This window comes from Hemiscyllium ocellatum, chromosome 13 (genome assembly GCF_020745735.1).
Source record: "Hemiscyllium ocellatum isolate sHemOce1 chromosome 13, sHemOce1.pat.X.cur, whole genome shotgun sequence".
Lineage (NCBI taxonomy): Eukaryota > Metazoa > Chordata > Chondrichthyes > Orectolobiformes > Hemiscylliidae > Hemiscyllium > Hemiscyllium ocellatum.
In genome coordinates this window covers 82,478,878-82,494,258 of record NC_083413.1, presented here as the reverse complement: position 1 = coordinate 82,494,258, position 15,381 = coordinate 82,478,878, and positions in this window count along the sequence as shown.

Genomic DNA, 15,381 nt, shown 5'->3' with positions numbered 1-15,381 from the left:
GATCCTTGTGGCATTCCACTGGTGACAGGCCTCCAGCCTGAAAAACAACCCTCCACCACTACCCTCTGTCTTCTACCTTTGAGCCAGTTCTGTATCCAAATGGATAGTTCTCCCTGTATTCAGTCTCTCATGGGGAACCTTGTCGAACGCCTTACTGAAGTCCACATAGATCACATTTACTGCTCTGCCCTCATCAATCCTCTTTGTTATTTCTTCAAAAAACTCAATCAAGTTCATGAGACATGATTTCCCATGCATAGTCATGCTAATTATCCCTAATCAGTCCTTGCTTTTCCAAATACATGTACATCCTGTCTCTCAGGATTCCCACCAACAACTTGCCCACCACCGATGTCAGGCTCTATAGTTCCCTGACATTACCTTACCACCCTTCTTAAATAGTGGCACCATATTAGCCACTCTCCAGTCTTCCAGCACCTCACCTGTGACTGAGATACAAATATCTCAGCAAGAGGCCCAGCAATCACTTCCCTAGCGTCCCACAGAGTTTTAGGGCACACCTGAACAGGTCTACATTTATGCATTTCAAGACATCCAGAACCTCCTCCCCTGTAATATGGACATTTTTCAAGATGTCACAATCTATTTCCCGACATTCTATATCTTCCATGTCCTTCTCCACAGTAAACACTGACCCCATGACTTCAGTAAAGAGGCGGACTTCTTCAGTCTACCTGTGTTGAGAAAAAGATTTCTCAGACTTGTGTGTCACCTGAAAAGATCACGTTTTACATTCAGATTGGACTTCTACTCATTGTTGCCCGAAACGTTGACTCTCCTTGAATGCTGTCTGACTTGCTGTGTTTTTCCAGCACCAGCATTTTTGACTCTTCTTCTCATTGATTTGAACTACATGAGCCTCATGACATCAAATCAGACATGGACGAGGGAATGACCTTTGCTCAGCTTTTGAATTAGCACTCCTTCACATTCAACGTCGTTTGGAAGAAACACTGAATGTAGTCAGGGCACAGAGTGTACTGTGGATGAGCAACTTTAATATCCAGTAGCAGAAAAGATTCATGACCACAGAGCGAGTTGATTCCTAAAGAACCTTTTAAAATTCTCTTGTGAAATGCAAGGCTAGCATTTATTTATTGCCCATCCTCAGTTGCCCTTGAGAAGGTGATGGGGAGCTGCCTTCTTGAACCACTACAGTCCACATGCTGTAGGTAGTCCCATAATGCTGTTAGGGAGGGAGTTATATGTCTGTCAGACTGCATCTGCAGCAAGTAATCGGAGAACCATCAAGAGGGAGGAGGTGGCACGATCTCTTTAATGCAGCGTGAGCTGTACTATGTGCACCAGAAAGTGAGCCTTCAACTGCAACAGCATACAACAAATTAGAAATGTAGACAATAGGAGCAGGAGTAGGTCATGTAGCTCTTCAAGTCTGCTTTACCATTCAATACAATCTTAGCTAACCAAACATGCAAAACAATGGCGGCAGCAGGCTGTGATAAAACAATGGATCAGATCACAGCTCTGTAGTCCTGTTGCAATCAAGATGGTATGAGGCAATGAAACAACTCATTGGAGGAGGCAGCTTGATGAATACCCCATCCTCAATGATGGCTAATTGCAGGATGTCAATGCTAGATAAGACTTAAGGATGTCTTACAGTCTTCAGCAAGAAGCATCAAATGGAAGATTCATCTCAGACTTCTCCTGATGTCCTCAGACACACAAACAACAGGATTTAACCATCTCTACTCCACATTATATCAGGAAGCAGCTGAATGTACTGGATTCCTCTTAAGGAACTCAATACAATCCAGAACAAATCGAACTGCATGAGTGGCTCCACCTTAAACATTGTCTCCCACCACAGAATATATGTTGACTATGTATCATCTACAAAATGCACCACAGAAACTCTATAAGGTTGCCTTCAGTGCATTTTCCAAACTTGTAAACTCCACCAATGAGAAGTCCAAGAGTAGCAAGTCCATAGAACACAACCGTGACAAGCTCACACCAAGAAATGCCATCATTAATTGGATCTACACCACCATTCCTTCATTGATACTGGGTCAAAATCTTAGGACTCTTTCCCCACCAGAGCTCTAGGTGCACATACAGAACCCACATGGGAGTGAATGATGGGACAACAGACAATAAGACTCACAAGCTGTGGAATGTGTGGACAGAAAGCTGCCACCTGGACACTTTCCTTCACAGAGTATAAGGATCCAGTGAGGTCACAGTGCTGTACGAAGAACCAGGAGTGAGATAACAGTGCTATAATAAGAACCAGGAGTGAGGTAAAAGTGCTATAGGAAGAACCAGGAGTGAGATAAAAGTGCTATAATAAAAACCAGGAGTGAGGTCACAGTGCTATAGGAATAAGCAGGAGTGAGGTCAAAGTGCAATAGGAAGAACCAGGAGTGAGGTCACGATGGTGTAGGAAGAATAAGGAGTGAGTTCATAGTGCTACAAGAAAAACCAGGAGTGAGGTCACAGTGCAATAGGAAGAACCAGGAGTGAGGTCACAGTGTTAGAGGAAAGACCAGGAATGAGGTCACAGTGGTGTAGGAATAAACAGGAGTGAGGTCAAAGTGCTATTGGAAAGACCAGGGGTGAGGTCAGCCTACGATAGGAAGTACCATGAGTGAAGTCACAGTGCAAAAGGAAGAACCAGTAGTGAGGTCACAGTGCTATAGGAAGAACCAGGAGTGAGTCCCCATGCTAAAGGAAGGACCAGGACTAAGGTCACAGTGCTGTAGGAAGGACCAGGAGTGAGGTCACAGTGCTACAAGAAAAACCAGGAGTGAGGTCACAGTGCAATAGGAAGAACCAGGAGTGAGGTCACAGTGCTATATGAAGAGTCTAGAGTGAGTTCACAGTGCTATAGGAAGAACCTGGAGTGAGGACACAGTGCCATAGGAAGAACCAAGAGTAAGGTCACAGTGCTGTGTGAAGGACCAGGAGTGACATCACAGTACTGTAGGAAGAACCAGGAGTCAGGTCACAGTGCTCGAGGAAGAACCAGGTTGAGGTCACAGTGCTATGGGAAGGAGCTGAAGTGAGGTCAGAGTGCTATAGGAAGAACCCGGAGTGAGGTCACATGATTATAGGAAGAACCAGGTGTGAGGTCACAATGCTGTCGGCAGGACCAGGACGAGGTCACAGTGCTGTTGGAAGGAGCAGGCGTGAGGTCATAGAACTGTAGGAAGATCCTGGAGTGAGGTCACAGTGCTAGAGGAAAGACCAGGAGTGAAGTCACAGTGGTGTAGGAATAAACAGGAGTGAGGTCAAAGTGCTATTGGAAAGACCAGGGGTGAGGTCAGCGTGCGATAGGAAGTACCAGGAGTGAGTCCTCATCCTAAAGGAAGGACCAGGACTAAGGTCACAGTGTTGCAGGAAGGACCAGGAGTGAGGTCACAGTGCTTTAGGAAGAACCAGAAGTGAGGGCACAGTGCTATAGTAAGGACGAGGAGTTAGCCCACCGTGCAATTGGAAGAACTTGAAATGAGGTCACAGTTCTGTAGGAAGAACCAGGAGTGAGGTCACAGTGCTATATTAAGGACCAGGCGTGAGATCACAGTGCTTTAGGAAGAACCCGGAGTGAGATCACGTTGTTATAGCAAGAATCTGGAGTGAGGTCACAGTGCTATAGGAAGGACCAGGGGTGATGTCACAGTGGTATAGGAAGAACCAGGTGTGAGGTCACAATGCTGTCGGCAGGAACAGGAGAGAGATCACGGTGCTATTGGAAGGAGAAGGCATGAGGTCATAGAACTGTAGGAAGAACCAGAAGTGAGGTCACAGTGCTTTAGGAAGAACCAGTAGTGAGTTCACAGAGCTATAGCAAGAACCAGGATTGAGGTCACAGTGGTGTAGGAATAAATAGGAGTGAAGTCAAAGTGCTTTTGGAAAGACCAGGGGTGAAGTCAGAGTGTGGTAGGAAGGGCCAGTAGTGAGGTCACAGTGCTGTAGGAAAAATTTGGAGTGAGGTCACAGTGCTAAAGGAAGAACCAGGACTGAGGTCACAGTGCTACAGGACGAACCAGGAGTGAGGTCGCAGTGCTATAGAAAAAACCTGGCGTGAGGTCACAGTGCTATAGAAAGAACTAGGAGTGAGTTTTGAATGCGATTGGAAGATCTAGGAGTGAGGTCACAGTGCTATAGGCAGAACCAGGAGTGAGTTCACAGTGCTATAGGAACAACCAGGAGTGAGGTCGCAGTGCGATAGAAAAATCCTGGAGTGAGGTCACAGTGCAAAAGGAAGAACGAGGAGTGAGGTCACAGTGCCATAGGAAGAACCAGAAGTAAGATCACAGTGCTATAGGAAGAACCAGGAATGATGTCACATTGCTATAGCAAGAACCTGGAGTGAGGTCACAGTGCGATGGGAAGAACCAGGAGTGAAGTCACAGTGCAATAGGAAGAACCAGGAGTGGGGTCACAGTGCTCAAGGAAGGACTGGGGCTGAGATCACAGTGCTCTAGAAAGGACCAGGAGAGAGGTCACAGTGCCATAGGAAGAACCAGGAGTAAGGTCACAGTGCTGTAGGAAGAACCAGGAGTGAGTTCACAGTGCTCGAGGAAGAACCAGGATTGAGGCCACAGTGCTAAAGGAAGGACCAGGAGTGATGTCACAGCGCTGTAGGAAGAACCAGAAGTGAGGTCACAGTGCTGTAGGAAAAACCAGGAGGGAGGTCACAGTGCTATTGGAAGGTCCAGGAGTGACATCACAGTACTGTAGGAAGAACCAGGTTGAGGTCACAGTGATAGAGAAAGGACCAGGAGTGAGTTCACAGTGCTATATAAAAAAACAGGAGTTAGGCCACAGTGCTATAGAAAGAACTTGTAGTGAGGTCACAGCGCTGTAGGAAGAACCAGGAGTAAGGTCACAATGCTATAGCAAGGACCACGAGTGAGGCCACAGTGCTATAGGAAGAACTGGGAGTGAGGTCACAGTGATTTAGGAAGAAGCAGGAGTGAGGCCACAGTGCTGTAGGAAGGACCAGGGGTGAGGTTACAGTGCTGTAGGAAGGAGCAGAAGTGAGGTCACAGTGCTTTAGAAAGAACTCGGAGTGAGGTCACAGTGCTGTAGGAAGGGCCAGGAGTGAGGTAGCAGTACCATAGGAAGAACCTGGAGTGAGGTCACAGTGCTAGTGGAAGGAGCAGGTGTGAGGTCATAGTACTGGAGGAAGAACCTGGAGTGAGGTCACAGTGCTAAAGGAAGAACCAGGAGTGAAGTCACAGTGCTACAGGACGAACCAGGAGTGAGGTCACAGTGCTATAGGAAGAACCAGGAGTGAGATGACCGTGCAACAGGAACAACCAGGATGGAGGTCACAGTGCTATTGGAAGGACCAGGAGTGACATCACAGTACTGTAGGAAGAACCAGGTGCGAGGTCACAGTGATAGAGAAAGGACCAGGAGTGAGTTCACAGTGCTATATAAAAAAACAGGAGTTAGGCCACAGTTCTATAGAAAGAACTTGGAGTGAGGTCACAGCGCTGTAGGAAGAACCAGGAGTAAGGTCATAGTGCTATAGCAAGGACCAAGAGTGAGGCCACAGTGCTATAGGAAGAACTGGGAGTGAGATCACAGTGATTTAGGAAGAACCAGGAGTGAGGCCACAATGCTGTAGGAAGGACCGGGGGTGAGGTTACAGTGCTGTAGGAAGGAGCAGAAGTGAGGTCACAGTGCTTTAGGAAGAACTCGGAGTGAGGTCACAGTGCTAGAGGAAGAACCAGGAGTGAGATGACCGTGCAACAGGAACAACCAGGAGTGAGGTCGCAGTGCTATAGAAAAAACCTGGAGTGAGGTCACAGTGCTATAGGAAGAACCAGGAGTGAGTTCATAGTGGTATAAGAAGAACCTGGAGTGAGTTCACAGTGCTATAGGAATAACCAGGAGTGAGGTCACAGTGCCATAGGAAGAACCAGGAGTAAGGTCACAGTGCTATAGGAAGAACCATGAGTGAGATGACCGTGCAACAGGAACAACCAGGAGTGAGGTCGAAGTGCTATAGTAAAAACCAGGAGTGAGGTCACAGTGCAAAAGGAAGAACCAGGAGTGAGGTCACAGTGCCATAGGAATAACCAGGAGTAAGGTCACAGTGCTATAGGAAGAACCAGGAGTGAGTCCCCATGCTAAAGGAAGGACCAGGACGAAGGTCACAGTGCTATTGGAAGGACCAGGAGTGAGGTCACAGTGCTTTAGGAAGAACCTGGAGTGAGATCAAATTGCTATAGCAAGAACCTGGAGTGAGGTCACAGTGTCATAGGAAGGACCAGGAGTGAGGTGACAGTGCTATAGGAAGAACCTGGAGTGAGGGCACAGTGCTATAGTGAGGACGAGGAGTTAGGCCACTGTGCAATTGGAAGAACTTGAAGTGAGGTCACAGTGCTGTAGAAAGAACCAGGAGTGAGGTCACAGTGCTTTAGGAAGAACCCGGAGTAAGATCACATTGCTATAGCAAGAACCTCTAGTGAGGTCACAGTACTATAGGAAGGAATAAGAGTGAGGTCACAGTGGTATAGGAAGAAACAGGTGTGAGGTCACAATGCTGTCAGCAGGACCAGGAGAGAGGTCACGATGCTATTGGAAGGATCAGGCATGAGGTCATAGAACTGTAGGAAGAACCAGAAGTGAGGTCACAGTGCTTCAGGAAGAGCCCGGAGTGAGGTCACAGCGCTGTAGGAAGAACCAGGAGTAAGGTCACAGTGCTATAGCAAGGACCAAGAGTGAGGCCACGGTGCTATAGGAAGAACTGGGAGTGTGTTCACAGTGATTTAGGAAGAACCAGGAGTGAGGCCACAGTGCTGTAGGAAGGACCGGGGGTGAGGTTACAGTGCTGTAGGAAGGAGCAGAAGTGAGGTCACAGTGCTATAGGAAGAACCAGAGTGAGGCCACAGTGCTTTAGGAAGAACCTGGAGTGAGGTCACTGCTGTAGGAAGGACCGGGAGTGAGATGACAGTGCTATAGGAAGAACCTGGAGTGAGGACACAGTGCTATAGTATGGACGAGGAGTTAGGCTACCGTGCAATTGGAAGAACTTGAAGTGAGGTCACAGTGCTGTAGGAAGAACCAGGAGTGGGGTCACAGTGCTCAAGGAAGGACTGGGGCTGAGATCACAGTGCTCTAGAAAGGACCAGGAGAGAGGTCACAGTGCCATAGGAAGAACCAGGAGTAAGGTCACAGTGCTGTAGGAAGAACCAGGAGTGAGTTCACAGTGCTCGAGGAAGAACCAGGATTGAGGCCACAGTGCTAAAGGAAGGACCAGGAGTGATGTCACAGCGCTGTAGGAAGAACCAGAAGTGATGTCACAGTGCTGTAGGAAAAACCAGGAGGGAGGTCACAGTGCTATTGGAAGGTCCAGGAGTGACATCACAGTACTGTAGGAAGAACCAGGTTGAGGTCACAGTGATAGAGAAAGGACCAGGAGTGAGTTCACAGTGCTATATAAAAAAACAGGAGTTAGGCCACAGTGCTATAGAAAGAACTTGTAGTGAGGTCACAGCGCTGTAGGAAGAACCAGGAGTAAGGTCACAATGCTATAGCAAGGACCACGAGTGAGGCCACAGTGCTATAGGAAGAACTGGGAGTGAGGTCACAGTGATTTAGGAAGAAGCAGGAGTGAGGCCACAGTGCTGTAGGAAGGACCAGGGGTGAGGTTACAGTGCTGTAGGAAGGAGCAGAAGTGAGGTCACAGTGCTTTAGGAAGAACTCGGAGTGAGGTCACAGTGCTGTAGGAAGGGCCAGGAGTGAGGTAGCAGTACCATAGGAAGAACCTGGAGTGAGGTCACAGTGCTAGTGGAAGGAGCAGGTGTGAGGTCATAGTACTGGAGGAAGAACCTGGAGTGAGGTCACAGTGCTAAAGGAAGAACCAGGAGTGAAGTCACAGTGCTACAGGACGAACCAGGAGTGAGGTCACAGTGCTATAGGAAGAACCAGGAGTGAGATGACCGTGCAACAGGAACAACCAGGATGGAGGTCACAGTGCTATTGGAAGGACCAGGAGTGACATCACAGTACTGTAGGAAGAACCAGGTGCGAGGTCACAGTGATAGAGAAAGGACCAGGAGTGAGTTCACAGTGCTATATAAAAAAACAGGAGTTAGGCCACAGTTCTATAGAAAGAACTTGGAGTGAGGTCACAGCGCTGTAGGAAGAACCAGGAGTAAGGTCATAGTGCTATAGCAAGGACCAAGAGTGAGGCCACAGTGCTATAGGAAGAACTGGGAGTGAGATCACAGTGATTTAGGAAGAACCAGGAGTGAGGCCACAATGCTGTAGGAAGGACCGGGGGTGAGGTTACAGTGCTGTAGGAAGGAGCAGAAGTGAGGTCACAGTGCTATAGGAAGAACCAGGAGTGAGGCCACAGTGCTTTAGGAAGAACTCGGAGTGAGGTCACAGTGCTAGAGGAAGAACCAGGAGTGAGATGACCGTGCAACAGGAACAACCAGGAGTGAGGTCGAAGTGCTATAGTAAAAACCAGGAGTGAGGTCACAGTGCTATAGGAAGAACCAGGAGTGAGGTCACAGTGCCATAGGAAGAACCAGGAGTGAGGTCACAGTGCTATAGGAAGAACCAGGAGTGAGTCCCCATGCTAAAGGAAGGACCAGGACGAAGGTCACAGTGCTATAGGAAGGACCAGGAGTGAGGTCACAGTGCTTTAGGAAGAACCTGGAGTGAGATCAAAGTGCTATAGCAAGAACCTGGAGTGAGGTCACAGTGTCATAGGAAGGACCAGGAGTGAGGTGACAGTGCTATAGGAAGAACCTGGAGTGAGGGCACAGTGCTATAGTGAGGACGAGGAGTTAGGCCACTGTGCAATTGGAAGAACTTGAAGTGAGGTCACAGTGCTGTAGAAAGAACCAGGAGTGAGGTCACAGTGCTTTAGGAAGAACCCGGAGTAAGATCACATTGCTATAGCAAGAACCTCTAGTGAGGTCACAGTACTATAGGAAGGAATAAGAGTGAGGTCACAGTGGTATAGGAAGAAACAGGTGTGAGGTCACAATGCTGTCAGCAGGACCAGGAGAGAGGTCACGATGCTATTGGAAGGATCAGGCATGAGGTCATAGAACTGTAGGAAGAACCAGAAGTGAGGTCACAGTGCTTCAGGAAGAGCCCGGAGTGAGGTCACAGCGCTGTAGGAAGAACCAGGAGTAAGGTCACAGTGCTATAGCAAGGACCAAGAGTGAGGCCACGGTGCTATAGGAAGAACTGGGAGTGTGTTCACAGTGATTTAGGAAGAACCAGGAGTGAGGCCACAGTGCTGTAGGAAGGACCGGGGGTGAGGTTACAGTGCTGTAGGAAGGAGCAGAAGTGAGGTCACAGTGCTATAGGAAGAACCAGAGTGAGGCCACAGTGCTTTAGGAAGAACCTGGAGTGAGGTCACTGCTGTAGGAAGGACCGGGAGTGAGATGACAGTGCTATAGGAAGAACCTGGAGTGAGGACACAGTGCTATAGTATGGACGAGGAGTTAGGCTACCGTGCAATTGGAAGAACTTGAAGTGAGGTCACAGTGCTGTAGAAAGAACCAGGAGTGAGGTCACAGTGCTATTGGAAGAACCAGGAGTGATGTCACAGTGCTATAGGAAGGACCAGGAGTGAGGTCACAGTGCTATAGGAATGACCAGGAGTGAGGTCACAGTGTTATAGCATGAACCAGGAGTGAGGTCACAGTGCTACAGGACACACCAGGAGTTAGGTCACAGTGCTAAAGAAAGAACTAGGATTGAGATCTCAGTGCTATAGAAAGGACCAGGAGTGATGTCACAGCGCTGTTGGATGAACCAGGAGTGTGGTCACAGTGCGAAAGAAAGAACCAGGATTGAGATCACAGTGCTAGAGTAAGGACCAGGGGTGAGGTGACTGTGCTATAGGAAGAAACTGGAGTGAGGTCACAGTGCTCTAGGAAGACCAGGAGTGAGGTCACAGTGCTTTAGGAAGAACCCGGAGTGAGGTCACAGTGCTGTAAGAAGGACCAGGAGTGAGGTCACAGTGCTATTGGAAGGACCTGGAGTGTGGTCACAGTGCTAGTGGAAGAACCAGGAGTGAGGTCACAGTGCTGTAGGAAAGACCAGGAGTGAGGTCAAAGTGTGGTAGGAAGGACCAGGAGTGAGGTCACAGTGCTAAAGAAAGGACCTGGAGTGAGGTCACAATGCTTTAGCAAGAACCCGGGGTGAGGTCACAGTGCTGCAGGAAGGACCAGGAGTGAGGTCACAGTGCTATAGGAAGAATCTGGAGTGATTTCACACTGCTATAGGAAGAACCAGGAGTGAGGTCACAGTGCTATAGGAAGGATCAGGAGTGAGGTCACAGTGCTTTAGGAAGAACTCGGAGTGAGGTCACAGTGCTGTAGGAAGGGCCAGGAGTGAGGTAGCAGTACCATAGGAAGAACCTGGAGTGAGGTCACAGTGCTAGTGAAGGAGCAGGTGTGAGGTCATAGTACTGGAGGAAGAACCTGAAGTGAGGTCACAGTGCTGTAGGAAGGGCCAGGAGTGAGGTAGCAGTACCATAGGAAGAACCTGGACTGAGGTCACAGTGCTAGTGGAAGGAGCAGGTGTGAGGTCATAGTACTGGAGGAAGAACCTGGAGTGAGGTCACAGTGCTAAAGGAAGAACCAGGAGTGAGGTCACAGTGCTATTGGAAGGACCTGGAGTGTGGTCACAGTGCTATGGGAAGAACCAGGAGTGAGGTCACAGTGCTGTAGGAAAGACCAGGAGTGAGGTCAAAGTGTGGTAGGAAGGACCAGGAGTGAGGTCACAGTGCTATAGAAAGGACCTGGAGTGAGGTCACAATGCTTTAGCAAGAACCCGGGGTGAGGTCACAGTGCTGCAGGAAGGACCAGGAGTGAGGTCACAGTGCTATAGGAAGAATCTGGAGTGATTTCACACTGCTATAGGAAGAACCAGGAGTGAGTTCACAGTGCTATAGGAAGGATCAGGAGTGAGGTCACAGTGCTATAAGAAGAACCAGGAGTGAGGTCAAACTGCTATAGGAAGGACCAGGAGTGAGTTCACAGTGCAGTAGGAAGAATCTGGAGTGAGTTCACAGTGCTATAGGAATGACCAGGAGTGCAGTCACAGTGCTATAAGAAGAACCAGGAGTGAGGTCAAACTGCTATAGGAAGGACCAGGAGTGAGTTCACAGTGCAGTAGGAAGAATCTGGAGTGAGTTCACAGTGCTATAGGAATGACCAGGAGTGCAGTCACAGTGCTATAGGAAGGACCAGGAGTGAGGTCACAGTGCTATAAGAAGAACCAGGAGTGAGGTCAAACTGCTATAGGAAGGACCTGGAGTGAGGTCACAGTGCTACAGGAAGAACCAGGAGTGAAGTCACAGTGCTATAGGAAGGAACAGGAGTGGGTTCACAGTCCTATAGGAAGGACCAGGAGTGAGGTCACAGTGCTATAAGAAGAACCAGGAGTGAGGTCAAACTGCTATAGGAAGGACCAGGAGTGAGTTCACAGTGTTATTGCAATGACCAGAAGTGAGTTCACACTGCTATAGGAAGATCCTGGAGTGAGGACACAGTGTTATGGGAAGGATGAGGAATGAGTTCACATTGCTACAGGAAGGACCAGGATTGAGGTCACAGTGTGGTAGTAAGGGCTAGGAGTGAGGTCACAGTGCAGTAGGAAGAATCTGGAGTGAGTTCACAGTGCTATAGGAATGACCAGGAGTGCGGTCATATGCTGGAGTGAGGTCACAGTGCTACAGGAAGAACCAGGAGTGAAGTCACAGTGCTATAGGAATTAACAGGAATGGGTTCACAGTGCTATATGAAAAATCTGGAGTGAGTTCCCAGTGCTGTAGGAAGGACCAGGAGTGTGTTCACAGAGCTACAGCAATGACCAGGAGTGAGTTCCCAGTGCTGTAGCAAGAACCTGGAGTGCAGTCACAGTGCTATAGGAAGGACCTGGAGTGAGGTCACAATGCTTTAGGAAGGACCTGGAGTGAGGTCACAGTGCTATAGGAAGAATCAGGAGTGAGGTCACAGTGTTATAGGAAGGATCAGGAGTGGGTTCACAGTACTGTAGGAAGAACCAGGAGTGAGGTCACAGTGCTGTAGAAGGACCAGGAGTGAGTTCACAGTGCTATAGGAAGAACCAAGTGTGAGTTCATAGTGCGGTAGATTAGATTGCCTCCAGTGTGGAAACAGGCCCCTTCGCCCAACATACCACACCGACCCTCCAAAGAGCAACACACCCAGACCCATTGCCCTACATTTACCCCTGGCTATTGCACCTAAACACTACAGGCAATTTAGCTTGGCCATTTCACCTCACCTGCAAATCTTTGGATTGTGGTTGCAAACCGGAGCAACCGGAGGAAACCCATGCAGACACGGGGAGAATGTGCAAACTCCAAACAGACAGATGCCCAAGGTGGAAATTGAACCCGGGTTCCTGGCGCTGTGAGGCAGCAGTGCTAACCACTGAGCCTCCGTAATTCCTGTTTCCATACTGTAGGGAATCTAATCTAATCTAAAACAGCATGAATCATCAGATCAGGTTAGATTTGACTTACAGTGTGGAAACAGGCCCTCCGGCCCAAGTCCACACCGACCCGCCGAAGCGCAACCCACCCATACCCCTACCTAACTCTACGGGCAATTTAGCATGGCCAATTCACCTAACCCACATATCTTTGGACTGTGGGAGGAAACCGGAGCACCTGGTAAAAGTAAGAGTAAAATATTGTTGATTGGTCCTTTTGAGAACTTTGTGGGGTGTTTCATTGAAACCAGGAAGGTCATGAGTAGAATTAAACAGACAACTCAATGTAGAATAGTGTGAGCAGCCTTAATGAAGTGTGGACAATGTGATGGTATTTGTAAATCATAGGCATGTGTTATATGATTAGATATTGTATGGTCAAACCTCCAGGATAACATGCCATCAGGGTTGACAATCCTACTGTCATGAGCACTGATAACCTCTAATTACCTGCTGCTATACTGACTTTAATTCCAGTTTGGGATTTTATTGAGAAGGAATCCACCCAAATGCCTGTGGCTGTAAATTCAGAGCCACCTGGAGAGAGAAAGACACTCAAATGTCAAATCCAATGGTGTGTCAAGGAAACTCCAAAGGGATCGACGTAAACAAGAGAAATTTTGTGACAAAACTGAACTGTGACCTCCTGGGATCTATCTCAGACTGTGAGCATCATGGGAGGCTTGTCATTGTTCTTGGCAAGTGACATGATTTGTTCCTCGCCGTTTTCAAGAATGGATAAAAACAGGCAGTAAGAGCCAGACGGACCCTGGTCTGAATGGAGAAGTGAAAGAAGGTGTGCATGTGAGATGAAGTTCTTATGTGACCAGTGGGTTGAGGTACTCATGTGCTAACCTGGTTTCATGCACTAGTGTGTTGTGAAGGTCACAGTAAGGAGCTGTCCATAAGTCAACCCTGAATTGCAGGTGATAGTCTCTCTTGTTCTGAGTGCTAACAGCCAGTGTGAGCGCAAATCAGTTAGGAGGGACCTGAACAGGAAGGTGTCTTTTTCTCTCAGTGTTAGAAGCCAATCTTCTAACAGGATAAAAAGATTTAAACTAATCTATAAAGCCAAAAATTGACAGTTTCCATTCAGAGGACAGGCTAGGACCAAAGGGCACCTACTCAAAGTGAAGGGACAATCCATTAGTGCTGAGATGAGAAGGGTTTGTTCAGCCAGAGGGTGGTGCATCTGTAGAACTTCTGACTGCAGAAAGCTGTTATGGCCAAATCATTGAGTGTATTGAAGACAGAGATAGGTTGGTGCTTGATTAGTAAAGGGAACAAAGGTTACATAGTGATTGCACCTTTCTTAGTCCTGAGTTCTATGCTCATTGCCTTGCTGGATGAGCCCTCCAAGATACCATTCTCATAGTATAGCTGTGACATTCTCCTTAATCAGTAATGCAACTTCCTCACCCCTTTCACTCCCTCTGTATCTTGCCTGTAACATCTGAAAGCTGGAATGTTGAGCTGGCAGTCCTATCCTTGTCTAAGACTAACACATGCTTGTTGCATGTAACCTGCAACTTCCCCTCCAAGTCACACACCATCTTGACTTGGAAATATAACACCAGCTTTTAAGCAGACAACATAGCCATCTGGACTCTCCCTTTCACTGTTCCACTCACTATGTTATCCCCTACACTCCCTACATTCCTTCTGACATTCCTCAGTTGAGTGGCTTGCTGTACTACGATGTCATGACCACTGAGTTCATCATCCTGCATTCTTCATTCTCATCCAAACAAGAGGCAAACCTCAAACAGGTTGGACAATTACAAAGGCTAAGGCTCCTGGGCTCTTGTACTATGGGGCAACATGTGTTACTAGTGGTCACACTCTCTATCATTGACCAGTCCCCAAATTCAAAGAGCCTGTCCGTATGTGAGAATCTCCTGGAATAAACTGTCCTCCTCCCTGATGTGCCACAGTGCCTCCAGCTCAGAAATTCTGAACTGAGGTTCCTGCTGCAGCAAGTCCATCCCTCAAATATGTGTGCCCTAGAACAGCCCGATATTCAGAAACAACCCTCATTCAGCAAATCGTCTCTACCGTCTCTAAGAGGGGAGTGAATTAATTAATAATTGTTAAATTATTTATAATTCATACAGCCTACATCTCCCAAAATGTTTTAGCACAGCCAGGAATCGTTACAATACAGATGTAATATGCAAGACATAAAATACTGATAAAACTGACAGTTTTAAACGATGGTTACAGATTTTCCTGCTCCTTTTACTGCAATAATTGGAAATTAAATACTGGAGACTGAAAAACAATTAGCAGTAAAAGAAATAATTCCTTTCCAGCTTTCACCAAACTCTCCACTCACCACACATTGCTTCCTTCAGTAATCCTTACTTAAAGCATCTCTTTCCCAATAGATTGAATCAAATTCCCAGAAACACTCACTAATCCAGTCTCTCACTCTGGTGAAGTCTCCCTGCACAGACTGTACTCCTTACTGGCTGACAGTTCCAAAATGCCTTTTCTTATATAAAGCTGTGGTGAGTCACTCCAGCCTCACTCCCCGCTGACAGATACCAACATCTATCCAGGCTCTAATTCAGTGCTTTATTTGGGGAAGGGGCTTCAAGAGATTGACAGATAGCCGTCACTATTAGCAGCTGCTTGTTTCAGAGAAACATACTCAGATATAACCAAGTTATTAAATGTGGAACCAAAACAGAAATTGCTGGTGAATTTCAGCAGGTCTGGCAGCATCTGTAGGAAGAAAGCAGAGTTAATATTTCAAATGCAGTGACTCTTCATCAATACTATATTATTGAATTTAGAGTTCATATACTTGTTATGATTCCTGTAGAAATCAATAACTTTGCAAAAATGATTCATACTTCCAGTATGATACATCTTCTTTCCAGTAAAACA